A 23,081-nucleotide genomic window follows, 5' to 3' on the forward strand; every position below is an offset into this window, starting at 1 on the left:
TCTCAGATGCCAGAACCAGCCTTAGAAGGCAGGAGGACTCTGGGGCTGGGGTGATAGAGCAGTGCAGGTATGATCAGGACTCAGGACCCGCTTCAGCCTCATGAAGGAGGTCCTTGGTTTGCTTCTCCTTTGTTGTGGCCTAATGCAAGGTGGGACAAGAGCCCCTTTGCAACCTCTAGGGCATCTTGGGGTACATGCAGCCCTGGGCAGCAACAGCCCTACCTCACAGAGGGAGTAGGCTGGGAGGCAGCCCACCACCCCACTATTATTTTCCGACAGATGTACTTCTACATGGTGACTGGTGTAGGCAAAAGAGTCTCTGTCGTCTGCATATGATCATGGCAGTGGCCTGGCATCTTTCAGACAAACTATGGGAGTGACCAGAAAGCACACGCACTCCAGCCTGGGTGACATAGTGAGACTCCACCACTCCACAGGATGGAAACCACAGGGGAGTCATGAATAGACCATGGACTTGCCTTTTTGCATCTGCCCTCAGTACTCACCAGCTGTGTCGCCCAGAGAAACTCACTCCAGCAGTTCATGCTTTGGTTTCTTCATGTAGAAAATGGAAGTGATGGTAACTCTTTCAGTGCTTTTAGGATTAAAGTTAATGCCTAGCATGTAGTAGGCACTTAGGAAGTTGTGGTTGCCATCATCATGATCATTATTCTTATTACTATTAGACAATGTATTGTTAATCCTAGCACTTTGGGAGACTGAGGCAGGTGGATCACCTGAGGTCAGGAGTTCAAGGCCAGCCTGGACAACATGGTGAAATCCCATCTATACTAAAAATACAAAATTTAGCTAGGCCTTGGGGTGCATGCCTATGGTCCCAGCTACCTGGAAGTCTGCCGTATGAGAATCACTTGAACCCAGGAGGCAGAAGTTGCAGTGAGCCGAGAGTGTGCCACTTCACTCCAGCGTGGGTGACAGAGTGAGACTCTATGTCCAAATAAAAAAAAAAAAAAAAAAAGAAAGAAAAAGAAAAAAAAAAGAAAATGTATTGTTGTTAGGAGCAGGGAAGCCTGGACAACCCACTGCTTGGTGGCTAAAAGCCAGTTGAGCTTCAGGCACCAGCTACCCAGGATTTCGTGCTTCCCCCATCCATCTCAAAGCCCCTGGAAAGCACTAAGGCAGAGACTCCCTTCATAGTAAGGAGCACTGACTTCCAGGGGATGAAGGATCCGGGAACCTGTGGTCTCCCATGCTAATCAGAGAGAGCTGTGTCACCTCTGGATTTTTCTCTGTAACTCCACTTCCACTCCAGGGAAGGAGTCTGAATCCATTTGAGTCCGCCTCATTGGATATATGAAGTTATCATGGATTGAGCCGCTGAGGAAGTTTTGGTCCCTCTCTTGTCTTCCAGGACTTCTAGAGCAGAGGGGAAGCTGGCTCATTTTCCTTCTCTCTACCCCTGAATAGAGAAGAGCTAGGAAGTGGAGGTAGAGCAGGGGTGGCTGAGGGAGCATGGGAGCAGGAGGAAAGCGAGGAAGCCCAAGGGTCAGTGGTTAAGGGAAGCACTGGCAGCTCTCTAATCCTGAACTCCATTAAGCATCTGTCTCCGGCAATTGCCCTGACAGTCACAGCGCCTTCTCCTAACTTAGCGCTGGTGTCCTGGTACTGTCGGGCCACTCTAAATGCCATTTTTAGAGACAACCACCTGTAATCATCCACTTAGCAGGACATGAGGAGACTCCACAGGGTGGACAGACAGGGCCAGGGCTGCTTCTCCGGCAGCTTCCAGCTCCTCTCCCCAACACGTCTGTTTGGTAAGTGCCCACTGCATGCCTCGCACAGAGCCAGTCCCTGGGCACAGTCAGAGAAGGGCTGAGGGAAGGCCCCATTCTGGAAGCTCTGCTGTGGTTAAATGAGAGTAAACTCCAGCTTGAAGAGCATTGTAAAGAGTATGGTCTTACTGTGGGAATTACTCCAGAAACCCAGCTTTTTCGTGGAGTTGAGGATCAGGGAAGAAAAAGATGTCAGTTTGAAGAGCACATTCTCCTCACGCTTTGGGGTGAGGTCATTACAAGGACTCTGTTCTGCAGGCTGGAGCCTTTGGGGTCTGTCTTAAGATTACCAGTGATCCTCACTTCTGGGTGAAGGTGGCGGGGGGTGGGCCTTGACCGCCTTGCCCCTCTCAACAGGCCAGGTGTTGGTAGAAGTTGACGCACACCGTTCCAACCCCCTCCCCTGTCCCCTAGGGATGGCATCCTAATCGAAATGGTTAAATTCCATGAGCACTCATTGACTTGCACTTAGTTCTGTGGAAAAGAGATTGAAAATGTTGATACTCAAGTAAATGTTACACTCCGTTTGAATATCAATGGGACGTTTCCAAAAGTAAATAGATGCACATTAATTTATGCCCTTGTTCAAGATGACTAGTTGGCATTAATGATGTCACATGACTTTCCTAAATGCAATATAGGTATAAAAGGGTAAATTATAAATGGCATTTATTTACATATCTCATATGAGTCTTTCAAGTGCATTTCAGATATTACAGGCAGACAATGGAGACATCAATTTGAAACTGACTCAGAGACGTGTGCGACGGCTTTGAAGGGATGCACCATAGCTGAGGGGAAATTATGTGAATACTTGGAGAAAGTCCAGAGAAACAATAAGGGGTGGAGGAACAGGTAGAGAATATATTCTCCTCCAGAAGGATTCCAGCTGGTGCAGGAGGCTATCCAGTTACAGGCTGGATGGCTTGAAGGTGGGTCAGGGCTAGAATCACAGCTCTGCTTCCTGATTGTGGCTCTGCCACTTGGCTTTGGACAAATTACTTAATCTCTGGGTACTTCAGTTTCTTCATCAGCGAAATGGGAATATCCTACTGACCATTGACTAGGTGGTTACAATGAATAAGTTTAAAAATGCACATGAAATTCTTAGTGTGGTGTCTGGCACATAATGGTGACTCAATGAGGCTTAGATTTCATCTCTATGATTTTCAGTATGCTGGTGACTATTATAAGAGTGTCTGTGTTTTATTAAAACAAAATCCACCTATGCCAGATGTGGTGGTTCACACTTGTAATCCCAGCACTTTGGGAGGCTGAGGCAGGCAGATCATCTGAGTTCAGGAGTTCAAGACCAGCCTAGCCAACATGGCTAAACTCCATCTCTACTAAAATACAAAAATTAGCCAGGTGTGGTGGTGTGCACCTGGAGTCCCAACTACTTGGGAGGCTGAGGGAGGAGAATTGCTTGAACCTGGGAGGTGGAGGTTGAGGTGAGCCAAGATGGTGCCACTGCACTCCAGCCTGGGCAACAGAGCGAGACTGTATCTCAAAAAAAAAAAAAAAGAAAAGAAAAAGAAAAAAGAAGAAAAAATCCATCTGTAATATTATATTTGGCTTCCATCATTCACAAACTCACTGCCATATCCTCTGGGGCATATTAGGTTTTTGGTGCCAAGAGTGACAGAGAGCAGACCAGGAAGCCTCCACTGGCCCCACTCCTGGTCGGCTCTAGCCTCATAGTCTGAGTCCACAGTTTCCGAGGCCCCTTGGGTGTTCTGGTGGACTGAGGTACCCAGCCCCCTTCCTTGAGACTTAGTCTTTGGCTAGGGCCACTACTCACACCTGAGATCACTTTCACCGGGAAGGGAAGGCCCTCTCGAGAAAGTTCTGTTCACTCAGCCCCTTTTAATTCACAAGCTGGGAGATAAATGTTCATTCTCATGAAAGTGGGGGCATCTCAAGAGGCAAATGAAGCATGATGTGTAGGAGGCCCCTCACCAGTCCTTGCCTTGGTACGGATTTAAGCATCAGTTAGTCCAGCAGTTCCCAAACTTTATTTCTCAGAACCAAAATTCTGCAGGATATTTTTTTTTTAAAAAAAGCTTTCTTTAGTCAAATACATTTGAGAAAATCTGAGTTGAGCAGATATATAGATATGTAGAGATTTTTAGAGATAGGGTCTCTCTCTGTCACCCAGGCTGGAGTGCAATGGTGCCATGATAGCTCACTGCAACCTTGAAGACCTGGGCTCAAATGATCCTCCCACCTCAGCCTCTAGAGTAGCTGGGACTAGAGGTGCACTTCCTCTCTCAGCTAAATTAATTTTTTTTTTTTTTTTGTAGAGATGAGATCTTGCTGTGTTGCCCAGGCTGGGGTCCTCCTGGGCATAAGTGATCCTCCTGCCTTAGCCTTCCACAGGACTGGGATTACAGGCATGAGCCACTGTGCCCAGCCCTTGAGTTAAACGGATATAGGGACTATAACCTTTTGTAGTACATTTAATATGCTAATGGGTATTATGAAGCTCTGAGCTATGAGTGGGATGACAAATGTTGGAAATAGTGTCTCCCAAACTCCTTTGGCCACAGAAGTTATGCTACTGGGAACATGTAGAGTGACTGGTGCATTATGGAACCTTCACTAGGAAAAACTTAGCTCTCTTTTCCCAGCTCTTCTGGTTTCCTCTCCCTTTTCCTTGGCTAGTATCCCTGGCTGTAGGCCTGACCCCGGTTACTCTTTCATGTGTGAGCTGTTTTGTCTGTGAGCACAGGCCGAGTACTTCTTGGTCTTCATTCTTGTGATTTGGGGAAGGGAGGGTTCTCTTCATCAATCAGATTCTCCGGGTTACCCCTTGAGGTCAGGGCAGCTGTTGCCTTTGAGGTTAACTGACGTCTGGCTTGCTCACGCTCACACAAATGCTCAGGATGGTGGCCTTAATCTCTAATTCACTGTTCTTTTCTAAAAGGTACACATTTTATTACTATTATTAAAGTTCTTCCTCTTACTGCTGCCAGTTACACAGTTCTCAATGGGAATTCATGCAAAATGTTGCATCTTCTCAGATGTTCTTAATTTAGGAGCCATTGTTTATTGTCAAATATTTATTACTCTCTCTTCCACAATTAAAGCTGAATGCTGGCTGGACACGGTGGCTCATGCCTATAATCCTAGCACTCTGGGAGGCCGAGGCCGATGGATTGCTTGAACCCAAGTGTTTGAGACCAGCCTGGGCAATGTGGCAAAACCCTATCTCTGCAAAAATTAGCTGGGTGTGCTGGTGAGCTCCTGTAAGTCTCAGCTACTTGGGGGCTGAGGTAGGAGGATCACTTGAGCCCAGAGATCAAGGCTGAAGTAAGCTGTGACGGTGCCACTGCCCTCCAGCCTGGGTGACAGAGCAAAACCCTATCTCAAAAAATAAAAAAGTAAAATAAAATTGAATGGTGATAACCCAATAGCCCCAACTTCACAGTGATCTATGGGAGGCTATTTATCTGCTGTTTTGCTCCAGAATACCAAAGACCAAACTCTAAAACACTGAGGTCCCTTTTGCTTCTTTAATGTTAGGTATTTTGATGCCAAGGGCTGCTAAGAAGGAACACTCTATAATGGAGCAAGGGAAGAAACTATTAGAACTACTACTTTTTTTTTTTTTTTTTTTTTTTTGAGATAAGGCCTGGCTCTGTCACCCAAGCTGGAAGGCTGGACTGCAATGGTGCAATCGTGGCTCACTAACTTCAACCTCCCGGGTTCAAGCCACCCTTCCACCTCAGCCACCCAAGTAGCTGAAACTACAGGTGTACACCACCATGCCCAACTAATTTTTGTATTATTTGTAGAGATGGGGTTTCTCCATGTTGCCCAGGCTGGTCTCAAACTAACTCATGAGCTCAAGCAATCCACCTGCCTTGGTCTCCCAAAGTGCTGGGATTACAGGTGTGAGCCACGGCACCTGGCCTGGAACTTTTTGTTTTTTCTATTTAAAACAAAAAATCTGGCTTTACTCATATTTAATATAGAGTTGATGCTAGCTAGTGTCTGCCTCCCTTGGTCTATGCATCAGTCATTCATACATTAGAGAGACACGGAGATGGGGAACCTTACATCTAGGGGGGCTTGACACTGGCATCCTCACTGTCTGAGTCAGTTTCAGCATACTACAACAAATTTGCAATTTCTGTGTGACAGATACTATCAATGTTATAAAAACAAGTCTTTAAATAAAATCTCTGTAATACTTTGCAATGATGTACAAGTGACCATGGAAATTCTTTGTACAACGCAGAGGTCTGCTGCTTATGGAAACAAAATTAATCATTTTTTAAAAAAGAACCAAAATGTTCCACATTTGCTGACCTTTTCAGTTCTGACAAGCAGCTGTCAGAGTATGCCATTTTACTGATAACTTTGAAAAAATAAACACTTAATCTTTCCCTCCAATATAAAGGTAATATATTCATAATCGGTAAGAAAGTAAGTACTTATAGAAGGATTTACGGCATGGAGAGATCATTTGGGGAGAAAAAAAGAATGTTTGGAAATATTTTCATCATTATGTGATTTTGTTGCTGGTAATGAGTAAATGTGACACTTTAAAAATTCATATCTAAAAACTTTTAAAACTTGGAAACAGAATTTTCTACCTGCTTAAAAATCTTCCAAATGAGGAGTTTCAGAAAAATTTGACCCCTTTATTAAAAAATGTAAAAATTCAGTACCCTCCGATTAGTTGCAAGAGCTGACTGACATCAGAGAAGATGGAAATCTACTAGCTGAATTTCAACAACGGTCTTCACATAATTGGTGCTTGAGACTGAAAAAAAAAAAAAGATCTTGATTTATTCAGCATAGCCAACAATGCACTTTTTTGCATCTCTGTGTCTATGTGAGGTGTCCTTTTCAGGTATGACAGCCATTAAAACAAAGTATGGAAATAAATTGAACCTTAGACCTTAGAGCCTTGTATCACTAAGTGCTAAACAAATGTACTAAACAATAATAAAACCAATTTAGCACATCACTCTTACCATTATCATAATTTTCTTGATGATAGTAAAATGTTTTGTATAACTCATTAATAAAATCAAATACAAATTAAGATCCTGTTTTATCTTTATCTCACTTCATTTCCTTATTTTCTAAAGCTTTGATAGTGCTATGATGCTGAGAAAAGCATATATATTATTTATAAGTAAATATATGTGCATTGTAGGTGTATGCTCAAAGAATTTTTTACTATGAAGTGTGCAGTCGAAACCAGTTAGAGACCTCTGGCTATTAGAATATGTAAACTTGCAGCTTCTTTATAAATTAACTTTATCTCAGTCTCTGAATTTCACTTTTCTGTTACCTTCTAAAATGATCTCCTTTGTACTAAGAGTTTGTCGTGTAGACTCAGCTCATAAGTCGGTAGAACCCATGGTGCAAAGCAGTAGGTAGAGTGGGTGTGGTCCGTTTCTGTTCCTTGGTAATTTACCCAATGCCTTCTAGACTTTTCTGTTCTTTTCCTGAAGAACAGATGGAAGAGTCTTTCTGAGAGTCACCATAGGAATTTGAGATGGTGCTGACAGGTATGAAATCCCCAGACAGGCAGATAGCATTATGAAGGCTATGGCCATTAATGCTGGCAGGGAAGATTCTTGCATAAATAGGGCCAGAATGACTGTGTAGCTTGAGAGCAGTTTTCATAGACATGAATCTCTCAGTATAGGGTTTACCTTTTCTCGTTATGCCTCCCATCTCTCATTCATTTCTCCCTTCTTCTCATTTAATTCCATTTTTTCCTTTAACCCCTCCACTATTTTTTTATATTTCTCCCACCTTCTTCCTTATTTTTATCTGAATCTCTTGATTTCTTGTCTCACTCTTTTTCTCCACATTCACCTTCCATTCCCTCAGTCTCTGAGGAGGGAGAGGGAGCTGGAATAGGGTCGAGCCAGTGTTTTCAAACTGCTGGTCATGACACATTAGTGGGTTGAGAAATCAATTTACTGGGTCATGAAATCAATTTAAAGGGTCATGACCAGATTTTTTTTTTAATGGGATAGAATAAAGTTGAGTAGAATAGTGTCCATCAAGCGTAGTAAGGATAACTACTATTTGTGAAGCTGTATATGGGCATGTATGTATGCCCTGAGTTGCAGTGTAAAACGTATCTCTTGCCATGAGTCATGATCAAAATGAAAGCCACTCACCTAGGGAAGAATGCCTTGTGTACGCTGGAAATATGCTGACTTCAGCTTTGGGCATCCGGCTCCCATTTCAAGCCATGCTAATGTCATCATCACTTCCTCCACTAATTTTTAAGTGATTTCTCAATTTCAACAACTTGCCTGCCACAGTCATTTGTTGACAGTTTACTGTGGTGGCTGTGGAGTAGCAGGTGAAGGATTAGACACAGGGTAAAGCTAAGTGGATTCAAGTTCTTGACTTGTGAGATCTTGACTTTCAAGTCTCAATTTTCTCTTTTTTTTCTTCATTGAGACAGGGTCTCACTCTGCTGCCCAGGCTGAGTGTAGTGGTACGATCATGGCTCACGGCAGCCTCAGCCCCACCAGGCTCAAACAACCCTCCTGCCTCAGCCTCCCAAGTAGCTGAGAACTACAGGTGCATGCCACCACACCTGGCTATTTTTTTTGCTTTAAATTTTTGGTAGAAATAGGGTCTCACTGTGTTGCCCAGGCTGGTCTCCAACTCCTGAACTCACGTGATCCTCCCACCTTGGCCTCCCAAAGTGCTGGAATTATAGGTGTGAGACACCATGCCCGGCCTTAATTTTCTCTAATGTAGAGAAGATCAATGCTTTCTAACCTGTCGCTATGTTAAGACACACGTGGAAAATGAATGTGTTTGTGTAGCTTGCTGGAGTGATGGAGGTCCCCTCATCCAGCTCACCCAGTGGCTGAAAGTTTCACTATGGTGTCCACCACAGTGTGCACCACTCACCAGTTAGGAAGGACTTCCCAGATGACCACAGTGGACTCTGTATGCCTAGAAATCTTTGTCCCTGTAACTTTGTGCATATGTCCCCATGCTGGAACATCCAAAGATGCACAAGACAAGCTCCACACCCTCTGGGAGCTTACTGTTCAGTCATTGTGATCACCACTTGCAGTTTGCAAGAGACACTGTGTGGTCCAGCCAGCTGAGTCACGATCAACTTTCCTTTGCACTGGCCTCTCTTTGCCTGAAGCCCTGACATGTGAAAAGTTTCTCTTCTCTTCTTGGGAGCCGAACATGACCCCCGAACTGCCTTGCAATCTTGATATTTCTTAGTTATAGACATTAACCTCAGGCAAATCAAGACGAGAGGGACAGACTCCAATGGTTCTCCAAATGCCAGATTCTGCTGCATTCACTGTGTGCACCGAAGGGAGAAAAACTAATTACTGCCTTTCTAAAGAGCTGAGCATGGGTGGATATGCCCTTGATAGTGGCCAGCAGATATGATTCTTGCAAACCACTCTCCCCATGCAGCTGCAGGCAAGTCTCTCTCCTAGGGCCTTTGCTGCCCTGAGGACCCCTGCCTCGGGCCATTAGTTAAGAGGCCAGTCATTATTAACAGCTGGCATTGACTGATGACATGAAGGCTTTCTTTGGCCATGCATGGGCTGGTGGTAGGCACTTAGTTGACCCTTGGAATTTGGGGTTTATTCTGCCATGAAAACAAAGAAAGAAATGAACAGAAGCCTCCCATAGTTACATATACTGGTTAGAGACAGCACAACAGCCTGGGCTGCCCCCAACCAGAAGAATCTGCCTCCCAGTCCCTTGTCCCAGACTCTGGCACAGCTCCTTCTCAGGGCTATGAAATGAGAAGACAGATTCTTTCCCTTTTACTGACCCCTGAAGCCTGGCACCTGGCACAGCTCCTTCTCAGGGCTATGAAATGAGAAGACAGATTCTTTCCCTTTTACTGACCCCTGAAGCCTGGCGCCATGAAAAAGACAGTGTCTGTGCAATATCTTGCACACAGGAGAATATTCTGAAATTCAGATTGTATGTAAGGGGCCATTTCTTGACATGTGTTCATAGAACAGATTGTATGTTATGCGTACCACAGGACCTTTCTGCATAGAAAATAATGCTTTTCACGTGTTCTGCATTTGTGTACTTTGTCAGGTCATATTTGACTTTTTTAAAAAAGTGAGGTACACTTATTAATGGACATCCCTTTTACTCAATTCAACAGGCACTTATTGTTCACCTAGTAGAGAGGCTGGCAAGCAACAGTCTCAGTCTGATCAACCACCTCGTTTTGGAAATAAAGTTGTATTGGAAGTTGGTCACACCCATTCATTTACGTGTATGGTCTATGGCTGCTTTGGCAACAATAGCAGAGTTACATAGTTGAGACAGAAACCATATGGCCTCTGCAAAATCTGAAATAGATATGCTATCTGGCGTTGCTTAGAAAACAGTGTGGTTTCTCTTGCCCTGCTAGGTGTTAAGCCTCAAGGTCAGGGAATAAAAGGAGAAGGAACCAAACGAGTCTATGGCAGGGTCCTTGTCCTCAGAGAGGTTATAAGTTTATCGGAGAGAAGAGTCTGAAACACAAAGCATAAACTGCCGACAGTTTCTTATTTTCTGGGCAGCCGCATGGTGTGTGTCCTCCCGCCTGAGCCTCTGCTTTCATCCTGCCATCTGTTCAGGACACCGTGGGACTCATCTCGCCAGGGAAATCCTGTGCGTGATTCAAAGCCTGTGTCCTATACTGAGTCTTCCTCACACTCATCCTCCAGACTGCACTCTCCTGCAGGGCAGACACCAGGGCTTATAATTGGCTTTCAGCCCTCACGGGACCTGCATGGTGGTTGGTACCGTGCAGATACTCATAAGCATCTGGTACATTTAAATGAATCTTCACAGATTTAGGGAAGGTGGGAGGAACTTATATGAAATGACCTTTTCTTCACCAGTTAAAAAAAAATTCCCAATTGGAGCCTGGGTCAAACTCTTGAGATCCAACTTCCCCCACTTAAGCCACACTGCCAAGGATTCCCTGAATAAATAAACCATTCTGATAATTGACTTCTAAGCAACTCACTGTTTCTGGAGAATATCTGGACAAAAACGTTTATTTTCTGGGAAAAAGAGGCCAAGTGACTCCTTCCTCTCCTGCTTCCTCACTAATATCTTCTCAGTCCCACCGTCTTATGAAAGAAAATTCTTTAAAAATCAAAATGACAACAATAATTTTATGTGACAGGAGTATTTATATGCCTGTTCTCCCCATGATGAATCCATCTAAGGGCTCAGCACCTCCCCCAGATGCCAATTCATAAATCAGAAAATGCTATTACCCACTGGCCATAAAAACAGAGTCCACCCCCAACACAGAGGACTCATTTCAGAAGCAGCAGCCCCATTTCCAGGGCAGAAATGAGTTCAGAAAATCCAGCTGGCTGTCTAGAGAGAGGAAAAATGTCTTTTCTTTGATAAATAATCAGTCTTTTCTTCCTCTCCAACCTTTTTCCCCTAGAAATATGTAGCATTAATGGCACAGATATATGCCATTCCACAGAAATAATAATACCAGGGCTAACCAGATTGCAGCAGGGCAAAGGGGAAGAGTGGAAACGGCAAGAAGCCTGCAGATTTCCTGGGAAACCTTTTCTATTAGCTTAAATGCAGTTCATGAATAAGCTGCTTAGAGACAACTCAGGGAGAGCCCTGCTTTCCTGGCGCTCCTCCTGCAGGCACCCATCAACAACAGGCAGGGAGCCAAGGGAAAGTGTGGGGAAGGAAGGGGTCATTGCAGAAAAGGCTGGGAGTAGGAGGACATCGCTGGGTTTGCTTGCAGTTCTACCACTGATAGTCTATACTTTACTTTCCATCTCAATAGGTGTGTGTGTTGGAAGCGGGTGGATACAAAAAGAGAGCTGAAAGGGAAGAAAGGAGGAGAGAGAATGAGGAGGAGGGTGGCAGGAAAATTCTTCTGGGTGTGTGATCAGTTTTAGAAAGTCCCCACTCATATTCCTTTGACAAAGAATAGGGAGGCAGCAGTGGACCAAACAGGCTATGCTCATGCATTTATGTGCTTACATTCTGGAGGGGACCAGGGATAGACAGTAAACACAGCAGAGAATAAATAACCGAGACAGCTTTTTCCAGCGATAAGTGCTATAGTGGAATAACATAGAGTCACATGATAGAAACTGGGACTAAGTGTTGCGGGAAGGGGCCAGTTCAGACTAGGTGTCCCAGGAAGCTCTTTCTGAATAAATGACATGAAAGCTGGCCACTGGACAGACGTCTTCAAGGAGAACCCTCTAGACAGAGGGAACGGCAACGGAAAAGACTCAGATGCAAGATGCACTTGGTATATTCAAATAACAAAAGATAGTCACTGCAGAGAGTGAAAATGGGAGCAGAGGAAAGCCCATGCCGACATGCATGAGAGTCACATGTCACATGCATGGGAGTGACAGCTCTGGGAGTCACTCCAATAGAGACAGAGGAGTGCTAGGCCCAGGTGCTGGCAACTCATTTCCATCTAATCCAACCAGAATAGCAACAATCAGGAAGTCGTATAAAAGGAGAGGTCCCCTGCCCCTTTGTTTGTTGCCTGGATTGGCCTTTCTCTGATAAAACAGCAACAGTATGAGAGCGATAGTTACAGAGTGCTTAGTATAATGTGCTTCTGGCAGGATTTGGGTGATTTTTGTTTTTGGTCTTTTGCCAGCTTTACTGAGGTATAATGTGCATCTGATCACCAATTTTAAGTGTCCGATTTTATGGTGGTAATGGAATAGTTCTGGATGTCGATTGCGGTGGTGGTTTCAGGAAACTAGACATGATAAAATGATATAGAATGATACCCACATTTTAAAGAAATGTCAATTTCTTGATTTTGATAGTATACTATGGTTTTGTAAAATAGAACCATTGGGGGAAGCTGGGTATAGGGCGCATGGAACATCTCTGTAGTATTTTTACGACTTCCTGTGGTTCTGTAACGGCTTCAAAATAAAAAGATTTTAAAAAACTAGAAGACAAAATCAAGATTTTTAAATGTGGAAGAAAAGAATTTTTAAAATTACATTACAGTAATAAGTATAGAGAACAGTCACTACTGGATACAAAAATTAGTGGGCAACAGTTTGAGGAGAAACTGAATGTTTGCATAGTCTCAAAGTATTGAGCCTGAATATTTATTAACTACAAAGGGAAAATAATTTTACAGTATAGAAACCTGGCAGAAACCATCTTAGCCAAGTGATCAAAGTTGATATCATCAGTAACAAGGCTTGACAACATCATGACAATTTGATATGATATACTGAGGCTGGGTGCTGTGGCTCACTCCTGTAACCCCAACACTTTGGGATGCTAAGGTAGGAGCATTACTTGAGGCCAGGAGTTCAGGACCAGCCTGGGCGACATAATGAGATTCTGTCTTAAAAAAAAAAAAGATGCACTGAGAGGGGCGCAATATCCCTTCTGTGGTATTCTTGCCAAAAATATATAACTCATTCTAATCATGTGAACACCTCAGACAATCCAAAATTGACAGACATTCTACAAAATTACTAACTACTACTCATCAAAAGTGTCAAAGTCATAAAGACGATGAAGGATTGAGGACTTGGTAGAAATTAGAGATGACGAGGTTACAAAGGAGTTATAACAACTAAATGGAATGCTCTGGAAAAGCATAAGAAATTAAGTAGAAGAACTGGTGAAATTAGAATAAAGCCTAGAGCTTAGGTAATGGTATTATACTAATGTTAGTGTCCCAGTTTTGAGCATAGGACATGGCTATATATGCTCTTAATATTAGGAAAAGCTGAGGGAAGGGGGTATAGAAGCTCTTTGTACTATTTGTGCAACTTTTTTGTAAGTATAAAATTATTTCAAAATTATATATATAACATATATATATATATGTGTGTGTGTATATATATATATATATAAAACATAGTGTGATTACCACTACACTTGTGACATAAACATTACCATCACTCCACAAAATTCTTTCATGCTCCTTTGCTGTCAGTCTTCTCTCCCAGCCTCCAGCCCCTGGAAATCGGTGACTTGTATTCTGTCACCGCAGTTTTGCCTTTTCCAGGATTTTTTGGAAATGTAATTATACAATACATAGTCTTTTTTATTGGCTTATTTCACTCAACATGATGCTTTTAACATTTATCCATATTGTTGCCCCTTTTCAGTGCTGAGTAGTATTCTATGACTTGGGTAAACTTCAGTGTACCCATTCACCAACTGAATGATTTTTGAGCTGTTTCCAGCTTAAATGATAAATAAAGCTCCTATAAATACTCTCATCCAGGTTTTTACATGAGCATAAATTCTCATTTCCTCCAGTGAGACTTCTGGACTTATTTGCTGCTTAAATCCCCTTCAGTACTTTAAAAGCTGGAGCCTGTTTCCATTTTTTACTTTTGTAGATAGATGAGAGCCGGAGTTACAGAGTTCTCCCCATTTTATAGATGGGGGAAACAAGCTGAAGTCTCATAGCAAGTCGTGGCTATGGAGGGGAAACTCATCCAGGGAGTCATAGGTTCCCAGTCAGCACTATGGCCATCAGCTTCCCTGATCTACCTCCCCTCTCCTCTTTGCCTCTAAACTGAACTACCATGCAGCATGAGATACCCCAGCAGATAACTGAGGATCTTGCTATTCATCAATATAGCTTCCCTTATATTCTAGTATCAAGGTGAGAGGAAACATTGAGCCATGCATAGTTGAGGTCAGTCAGCAAAGGTGGATGCAATTCTCAAGGTTGAAGTAGGCTATGATGTTATGATTCTGGAGACAAAGTGACAGGAGGAGTGTGTGTGCGTGTGCGTGTGTGTGTGTGTTTAAAATGAATGAGGCAGGAATTTAAGGGTTCCATTTCCAAACAAAGAATTTCCAGCATGAGTTTAGTGTATTATATATTCCCCCAATGTTAGGTTCCAATGCCTCCACTTTGAACAATTCCAGAAAGACAGACATCACTCTGCTCCATGAAGATGAAGGCTATGTAGGCATGATCTTCATGATCGCTTTATGTTTGCTCCATACAGGCAAATGCATTTGTTCAATTATTCATTTGTCAAACATTTGATGAATACCTTCCAGGTCGTAGCTATGGCTTTAGGAAAGAGTTACAGAGTTAACTAAAACACAGCCTGTCGTTCAAAGCATTCATGATTATTGAAAGCTGACATGCAAAAGCACAAATTACAATATAATGAGTTAAGTGTGACAATCAAAAGGAATATATTATGGAGAGGTAACATGGAGAAGGAGTGATGGAGAAGGCTGTAAAGGAGGCCAGATATGAACTGGGTTTCAAGGATGAATAGGATTTTGCTGAGAAAGCCATAGAGAAAAAGGACATTCCAGGAAGAAGTACCAGCATTACAAAGTCATGAGAGACTTTGAAATATTATGGTGTCTTAAGGGGAGCTATAAGAAGTGTAAGTAGCTGGGCTATAAATTGAGATGAGAGATGGGTGAAGACTGAAGAGTTCAGCTTGTTTTCCTCATCTATTAAATGGGGAGAACTCTTTAACTCAAGAATTTTATGATACTGTATCCTAATACCATGCTAAAAGAGCCCCTGGATTTTACTCTATCAACAATAGAGATCAACTGACTTGATTTAATCAGGAATGAAACTATGCAAGTCTTGACTGTCAAACAGATCATTTTGGTGACAAAATCGAGAATAAATAAAAACTAGGAAATCCAGGGCTAGAGAGACCAAGCAAGTTTTTGTGATCCACTGCCAGGTGCTTATTGAATTTTATCTTCACAGCAGTGTTTATAAAAATTAGTTGTTTTCATTTGAGGCATTTGTAATGTACTTGTAATGCTGTGATTTGGATATCTCCACCAAAATTAAGGTCCTGATTTAAGGCTGTAGAAATGGAGACAAAGGTATCAGTTAAGAGATGTTGAGGAGGTTAAATAGCAGTGATGATAATAGAATGCAGGGAAGCCTGAAGGACATAAAACATGTTCGCAATGATTCCTGGAGTTCTTGGCCATTCGAAATTAGTTGTATGTTGATGCACTGACTCAAGTGAGAAATGCAGAAGAAAAACCTACCTAAACCCTCATGTGTTTCCTCTCCTGGTGACAGGATCTTCCACCTGGGCTCCGATTCCTACCTCCTTCAAACATACATGGGACTTTCTGTCCAAATTTTCCAAATCTTGTGTTTCTTCCTATCATCTTTTTTATTTACCTCTATCTTCAATCAAACTCAAGTTTTGTTTTTCTCTTTTAAACTACAGCCTTGCTTCTTTCCTTTACCACCACAGAACTTGAGCCTGTAGTTTAGAGTTTCTGCTTTCATTTTTTTCACCTCTCTTTCCCCAACCCACTGTAATTTGGTTTCTCCAATGAAACTACTCTTTTAAAAAGGTAGCCTGTGACCTCCTGTTGATCACATCCTATGGTCTCTGTTGAATTCTCATCCTCTTTGACCTCTGCTTTATAGTTACATCCATCATTTCATGACAGTGATTTTGACCTTGGCTTCTTTATACATAGAACTCTGATTATCAGAAATTCAACATAGATTCTTTGACCATTTTTAAAGGCAGCAGAGAAATGTACTTCTATACCAAAGAGGTGCCTCAGGCTCTGGAAATATTTCCTTCATAGTTTTTCCTGGTAAAGCTATGTACCAGCCACCACTGGGGTGGAGGGAGGGGACATTGTTAGGTATGTTTCATTTTTTTTTTTCCTAAGTAACTAAACTTCCTTGTTTCCCTACTTATTTATTTGATGTCTTTGATAGCAGTGTAAGACTTTATTGTGATGGTTGTGTTTTTAGATATAAAATGAATAACTTAGTATATTAAGATGAGATAGGTTAGAATAGGATAAACAAAAAATTCAGGAACTTTAACACATAACATTTTATTTCTCATTCATTCAAAGTTTACTATGGATGTGACAGATCTTACAAAGGGGATCCTTTCCAGGTGGCCAGTTAGGAATTTAGGCTAATTCCTTCTTGTGGCTCTGCTATCTCAAACGTGGTCAATATTTTTGCTGGTGCAGGGGAAAAAAAGCTGGGCAGTCACACAGTGACTTCAGTCTTTTGCTGCAGCAGCTATGTATTTCACTTTTACTTACATCCCACTAGATAGTTATATGGCCTCAAATAACTGCAAGAGGGTTGGGAAGCTCCATTTGTATGTGCCTAAGAAAAAAATAAGAACCAGACATAAGTGAGTACTACCAATCTCCACTGCATTGAAAAGTTTCAAAAAACATTTTCCTATAATTCTCTAGCGATGGAACAAGTACTCTTTTATCTTTATTTTGGTCATAGATGGTTGAGCAGCAGCTCTACTCAGAGCCAGGAGAAAACCTTCATTCATATTGTGTAGGCACTTTAAATGATAAAATTCTTTTGGTTCACTATTTCAGCACCAGAACTTGAGGACAGCTCCTCCTCGTTGTAAATGATTCTGCTAGAATCATTTACTTATCAGTAAATGTAAAAGTACATCAGGCTTTTTTTTTTTTTTTTTTTTTTTAAACAGTACTGATTTTCTGAATTGTCATACAGATATTGACATATACACAGCATAAAATACTGTAATTAAAATGCTTCTTACTCTCATTCCTCTATCCCACAAATTTGAGCAACTTCTTTGATGAGCAGGGACAGAATGTCAAAATGCCATCCGAAGTGGTTGACAAGTCCATCCAAACTTTAAGGAACTCTCTGCACTTAGGAGGCTGCACTGCCTTCACCCTAATGAAACTGCAAAGTAATTTTGGAATCATGGGGGAAAGTCTGGCTCTATCCCTCAGGGGATATATTGAATAATTTGTTTCTTGCTGACCTCAATTGGTCTGTAATTTCTAGTCTTTTTAAGCTATTATCTGTGAATCTCTCCCTGTCTCTGGGTTCTTATTTGGAAACTATTCCCATGGTACATATAACTTAAGGAGTCACAGGCACGGCAATTACTGCTAAAAGAAATTCACATGTGTCAGCTCTCTCCATGTGTTATGGAAATTAATAAGCATTTATTTTATGGCAAAGTAAAAATAAAACTGTAGGTAGGGCTATGTCCTTGTTTATTCATATATACATATCTCTTTACATATAGTGTTTTCTCTCCAAGGAAGTATTTAGGACGATGAGTTTAGCTCTTAGAAACCTGAGGGTGAACCGAATGGATTCTAAGCATGCTGGTCTTTTTTTTATTATTCCTGTCAACCCCTCAAGCACGTTTCTTTGTGATTTCCCATTAAAAGTAGGGGCCTCAACACTGACTTCACATAATGTACTAGGGACAGCTCCCTCTCCCCTCTGCAGGACTCCCTGTTTGCCTCATTCCTTTCTCTTCTCTCTAGCAGTAGAGATATCAGACATCCCAGCAGCGTGTCCCTGTTCGTCCAAACCTGGCAGCCACTTAGGGAAAAGGACAACAAAATGAAGCCACATTCCCAGAAAAAGATAAAAATAAAATAAAAGCTGCAGAGGGGTATGCTTTTGGAAGGGCAAAAGTTGGCAGATTTTTTAAAAAGTCATTTTTTGGCAGAAAAAAATATAAATGTGTCAGAGTCCCACCACTGGGTCAGCTTTTTGTTATTTCTGCAGTAGGATTGCATCTGCATCTTCAGATCTTGCTGGTCGTTTCAGACATGCCTAACCTGTCATCAAAACACTACCCAGTTCTAAAGAGAGCTGATGTGGTGTCCCATGCCACTCTAGGCATCATGAGCAGCATCCTTTCACTCTCATCTGATCTGTAATGTTTGCTCACTGGTCAACACATCTGTACACATTCCAAATATTAAGATCACAAGCTAATAGAATAATAATACCTTTTTTTTTACATAGCCCCCTTTTGGGAGGTATTCCAAGTGCTTTACCAACTGAGACTCTTACTAGCCCTAAATGAAGGACTACCTTGCCCCCTTGCTAGAAGCAGGGACAGCTGAGACATCAATAATCTGCACTCAGGAAAGGTGACATGACACTCCTTCCCCACACCACACATTCACCAGGAGGACCAGCAGTTCACATGCCACAAACATTCCTTGGTCAACTGAGGAAGCAACAGATGCTATCCAAGAAAAGAGGGCTGAGATCTGTCATCCAGGAAGGCTGGCAGCCTTCCTCTTCCTGGAGGCATCAGCTGTCTGAGGTGTCATGTGGGAGTAGATTAGTCCACAGGCACCCACGCCTGTTCACATGAGGCATTTAGCTTTCTCTCTTAGCAGCCTGTGGGATGATCCCCTCTGCTCCTATGTAAATAAGTCCCATGCCCCTCCCACCAGCCACACTCCAACTAGCCTTGCTTCAGGTAAATTTTATAAGTATTTCATGAGTAAATTAGTGATCCAGACATAATTTTGAACTCATGATGAAACTAGATGAGGGTAAAATAAAGAATTACACAGAGTGGGCAGGGAGCCAGTCTTGTATTTGGGATTGAGGAAAGTGAGACAGAGGAGAAAACTCATGCATGGTATTTCCGTGGTGCTGTAGTTTCAATCTCTGATACTTTAAAGCAAAGGAGCTAGGGGCAAGCATGTAGTTCTACCTGCAAAGGGAGACTATACCATGCATTCCCCTGTGTAATAAATTCCTTTCTTAAGAGACCAGCACAATCATGACAGGTTAGGGAGCTCTATGCCAGCCACATTGTATCTCAAGGCCCTGCAAACCATGGAGTGGCACTAGAGGCTGGCAAGTTCATAAATTACCCTCCCAGTCGATTGCATTTTTAATCACGCTGTGCACAATGATCACTAATGGCACTTGCTTACGGGATGAAGCCCCAGTATTTATCTTGTTTTAATTATATTAGAAAGCAATGATATTCAATTAACCAACTAATCAAGCAAGCCAATCAATACTGGTCCTGGCAGGATTCTCCATTGCCCAGCTTATTGTTCTAGGTGGCAGTGCGTGCATTAGAGTCAGATGGAGTTAACTCTTGCTGGCCAAGTTCTTGCTGCTAAGAAGTAGCAGGAGCAAGGAAGCCAGAATTCAGCTCTCAGACATGGGCAGAAATCCCACAGCTTCTTTCCTTTGCTTTATTATGGTGAGGACTTGCAACAGCCTCCATTTGGTTTGAGGTGTTATTTGTCCTACAAAGTATTCTTGTTTTCCAAATATATATTAAAAAAAAAAAACTTTCCCACAATCTGAGGATTGTAGAGATGAGAATCCATACCATATAACAAGCCAATGACAGAGCTCTAAGCTTTGGGCTGACGGAGGATCTAAATACTGTGAGATAATGCAATCGTGTTGCCAAGGATTGCCATGTGGTTCCCAGCTCCACCATGTAGCTTAACAGCAGTGGATCACCCTGGAAAGCCTCTACCAAGACTATTTGGGGCATGTGTGTCTAGACTCATGATCAGCTGGAAGATGTACTAAGTCAAGGTCAGAGCTGCTCTAGAGGTGAGGGCTCTGTGACCTTGGCACACCTCTCTCCCTTTCACATGTGTCCAAGGACACATGGCTTTGAGACTGTGTGATTGGTTGTCCAAGGCTGAGAAGTGGTTGCTGACTAGAGAGAAAAATGTTCCCCTTGGGCTATGCTTATTATTCTCATCCTTCTGCAGACACAGCTGAACATAAGCACTCACATAACAACCTCATTTCCCAAGATGAACTGATGACTGAAATTTGCTCAAGGTTTCCCAGTTAGCTGATTATTTTTCCTGACTTATGAGGCAAGAGACAGTGTGGAATCTGCTCCTGGATGCTACTTACTTGGGTAGTTATGTATGCATCAGACCCCAAGCCTTGTGATGGTTTCAGGAATTCCTACCCTTCACAAAGCTGAAAGTCTGAACTGGAATGTCTGTAGATGATCTGCTGCTAGATGAGGATGGCATTGGAAAAGGAGAAAATATCCAGATAAGATGGGATTCAAGGATACCCACCATTACCTCACAACTCCCTAGCAGTCGCTTTATTCCAAAAGGGTAGTAGTTCTGTTTGATGACCACAGGACTGCTACCCTAGAAATGTCTTTTCCAATGCATTAAAGTTCTCAAGGCATCCTTGGATGGAAGCAGAAATCCCTTGGTGCAGCCAGGTCGATGCTTATGCAGAAGGCCAGTAAGCACATTGCTGGTTGGAGAAACCACCCAAGTTCTCAAGCCCTTGCACCTCTGTGGGCAGCTGACTCTCTGCTACTTCAGATAAGCTAAGACTCAAAAGCTAATTCCTGAAGTGCAGCTGTCTGAACCCAAGTGAGTATGTGGAAAAATGCGACATTTCACAGAGAGATAGATTAAAAGGGAAAGAATCTTAAGACTGCTGTAGTTTCCAAACATTTGATGAGTTTCAATGCATTAAGAGTTTCCTAGGCTTGTTAATTTCATAAGCACAAATGGGGCCCTAATGTCAGACAACAATCAGTAATTTGAAGGGGGCGAAAAAGAATAAGAAGTAAAACAGTCATTACCTAGCACAATGTTTAATCAAAAGACACCAGCAACTTTCAACTTCACAGTAATGTTTTAAAAGGTTGGAGATTTCAAATGCACACAGTCTTTTACTCTGGCTGGCAGGCTGGAAAAATGGACATAGTTGTGATAATTGATTGTAATGGATTTTTCAAGTTCAGCTCCTCACCCTCTCCCACACATACCCAAACACATAGACCCACACACCACATGTATACGTACACATGCTTACCCCAAACCTTTTCTTTCTCCCTAGAGCTGGATTCAGTTTGGGTTCCGGCCCAGGAAATATAGGGAAACAAGGCTTTATTATGGGATTTGAACATAGGGAAACAAGGCTTTATTATGGGATTTGATATTTGCTGAGCCACACGTTGATACTGAGTCAACTTTTTCTTGATTCTGAGCCATTTTAGAACTCCTCTTTTCTGATGACTTTTTCTTATTCCCACCCATCCCTTTTCATGCTATAGTTAGAACCTTTGTACACCTCCATTTCTCCTGCTCTTCAGCATCAAGGGTGTGACCATGTGGTCTGCGGATTCTCCAAGCCCTTTGGAACCCCTGTCCTGCACTGGATGCTGGCTTCTAGATGACTGCCCAGAATACTAGTGCCCACGTGTGTGGCTGGCAGGGTCACAGTGCATATTACCTGAAGCTGAGCCCTTTCCTGTTCTTCAGGGACCACCCAGGTTCACATATGTATCTGCTAGGGTCTGTATACACTCGCTCCTGCTACACAGGGTATTCAGTTTGGGATTCAGAGATCATAAACACCTAGGAAGGACCACACTAATCATGTCTGCCTGAATCCCCACTCAATTCTTTGCCCAGGACCAAAAATGACACCAATCTGGTCTTCTTGCTGTTTCTCCTGCCACCTGATCTTTCCCATACAGCATGCTGCATATTGCTACCCAATTCTTAATTGTTCAATTCATGATGCCAACTGACCATTCAATTGAATGAATGAATAATGGTTCCAAAGGCTTCTCTTCAACTTTTAAGGTGCTGCATTGCCTGACATGACCAATATAGCACAGTACTTGGCCTGGGATACACACCCAACAAATACTTAATAATTGATCAGCAAAATAGTATTTTTTAAAGTATGGAAATGACCTGTTGTGATCTAGATGCTTTAGAATGGTTTTGAACCATGGATAATCAAGCAGGACCCAGCTGACCACAAAGTACAATTTAAACTCAAAACACTGCTTCTCAAAGTTATGAACCTGGCGTATGGTGTGGTTGGGACTCAAACCCAGGTCTCTTCAGGGATCTTCCCACTATACCCAACTGCTTCCTGTGGCCTGCCATTGCCTGTTGCATTTGTTGTTGTTTAAAATCTGCTTTTATCTACTTCTGGGATCAAGTTTCTCTATCGGCATCAAAAGGGACAGATAGGGCCGGGCATGGTGTCTCTCTCACACCTGTAATCCCAGCCCTTTGAGAGGTCAGAGCAGATCACTTGAGGTCAGGAGTTTGAGACCAGCCTGGCCAACATGGTGAAACCCTGTCTCTACTAAAAATACAAAAATTAGCTGGGTGTGGTGGTGGGCACCTGTAATCCCACCTACTTGGGAGGCTGAGGCAGGAGGATCACTTGAGTCCAGAAGGTGGAGGTTGTAATGAGCCAAGATCGTGCCATTGCACTCCAGGCTGAGCAGCACAGCAAGGCTCCATCTGAAAAAAAAAACAACAAAAAAAGTGGGGGTAACAGACAGGTATTTCCCACAGCCAAATGATGCCCAAAGAGCAGGTGGGGGTAGCTCAGGACATGAGGAGCGCAGCATGGCCTATGGTTTAGGAGGTATTATAAACCCAGCTCGCCCTGAGTATAGCAGAAGTAGCGGAGGACCTACAAAAGCAGGCACTGCCTACTTTAAGTGTCTCTGCGAACTAGGGCCCCTG

The 23,081-nt window shown here is 42.6% G+C and overlaps 1 protein-coding gene across 1 annotated transcript in view; it reads left to right on the top strand.

Annotated features, from left to right (window-relative positions):
- PLXNA4 (plexin A4) overlaps window positions 1–23,081 on the top strand; it is a 458,024-nt gene that overhangs the window by 291,870 nt on the left and 143,073 nt on the right. The gene's annotated exons all lie outside the window — the stretch shown is intronic.

The sequence above is a fragment of the Sapajus apella genome, unplaced genomic scaffold (assembly GCF_009761245.1).
Source record: "Sapajus apella isolate SASKATOON/1434 unplaced genomic scaffold, GSC_monkey_1.0 scaffold7, whole genome shotgun sequence".
In the NCBI taxonomy this organism is placed as follows: Eukaryota; Metazoa; Chordata; class Mammalia; order Primates; family Cebidae; genus Sapajus; species Sapajus apella.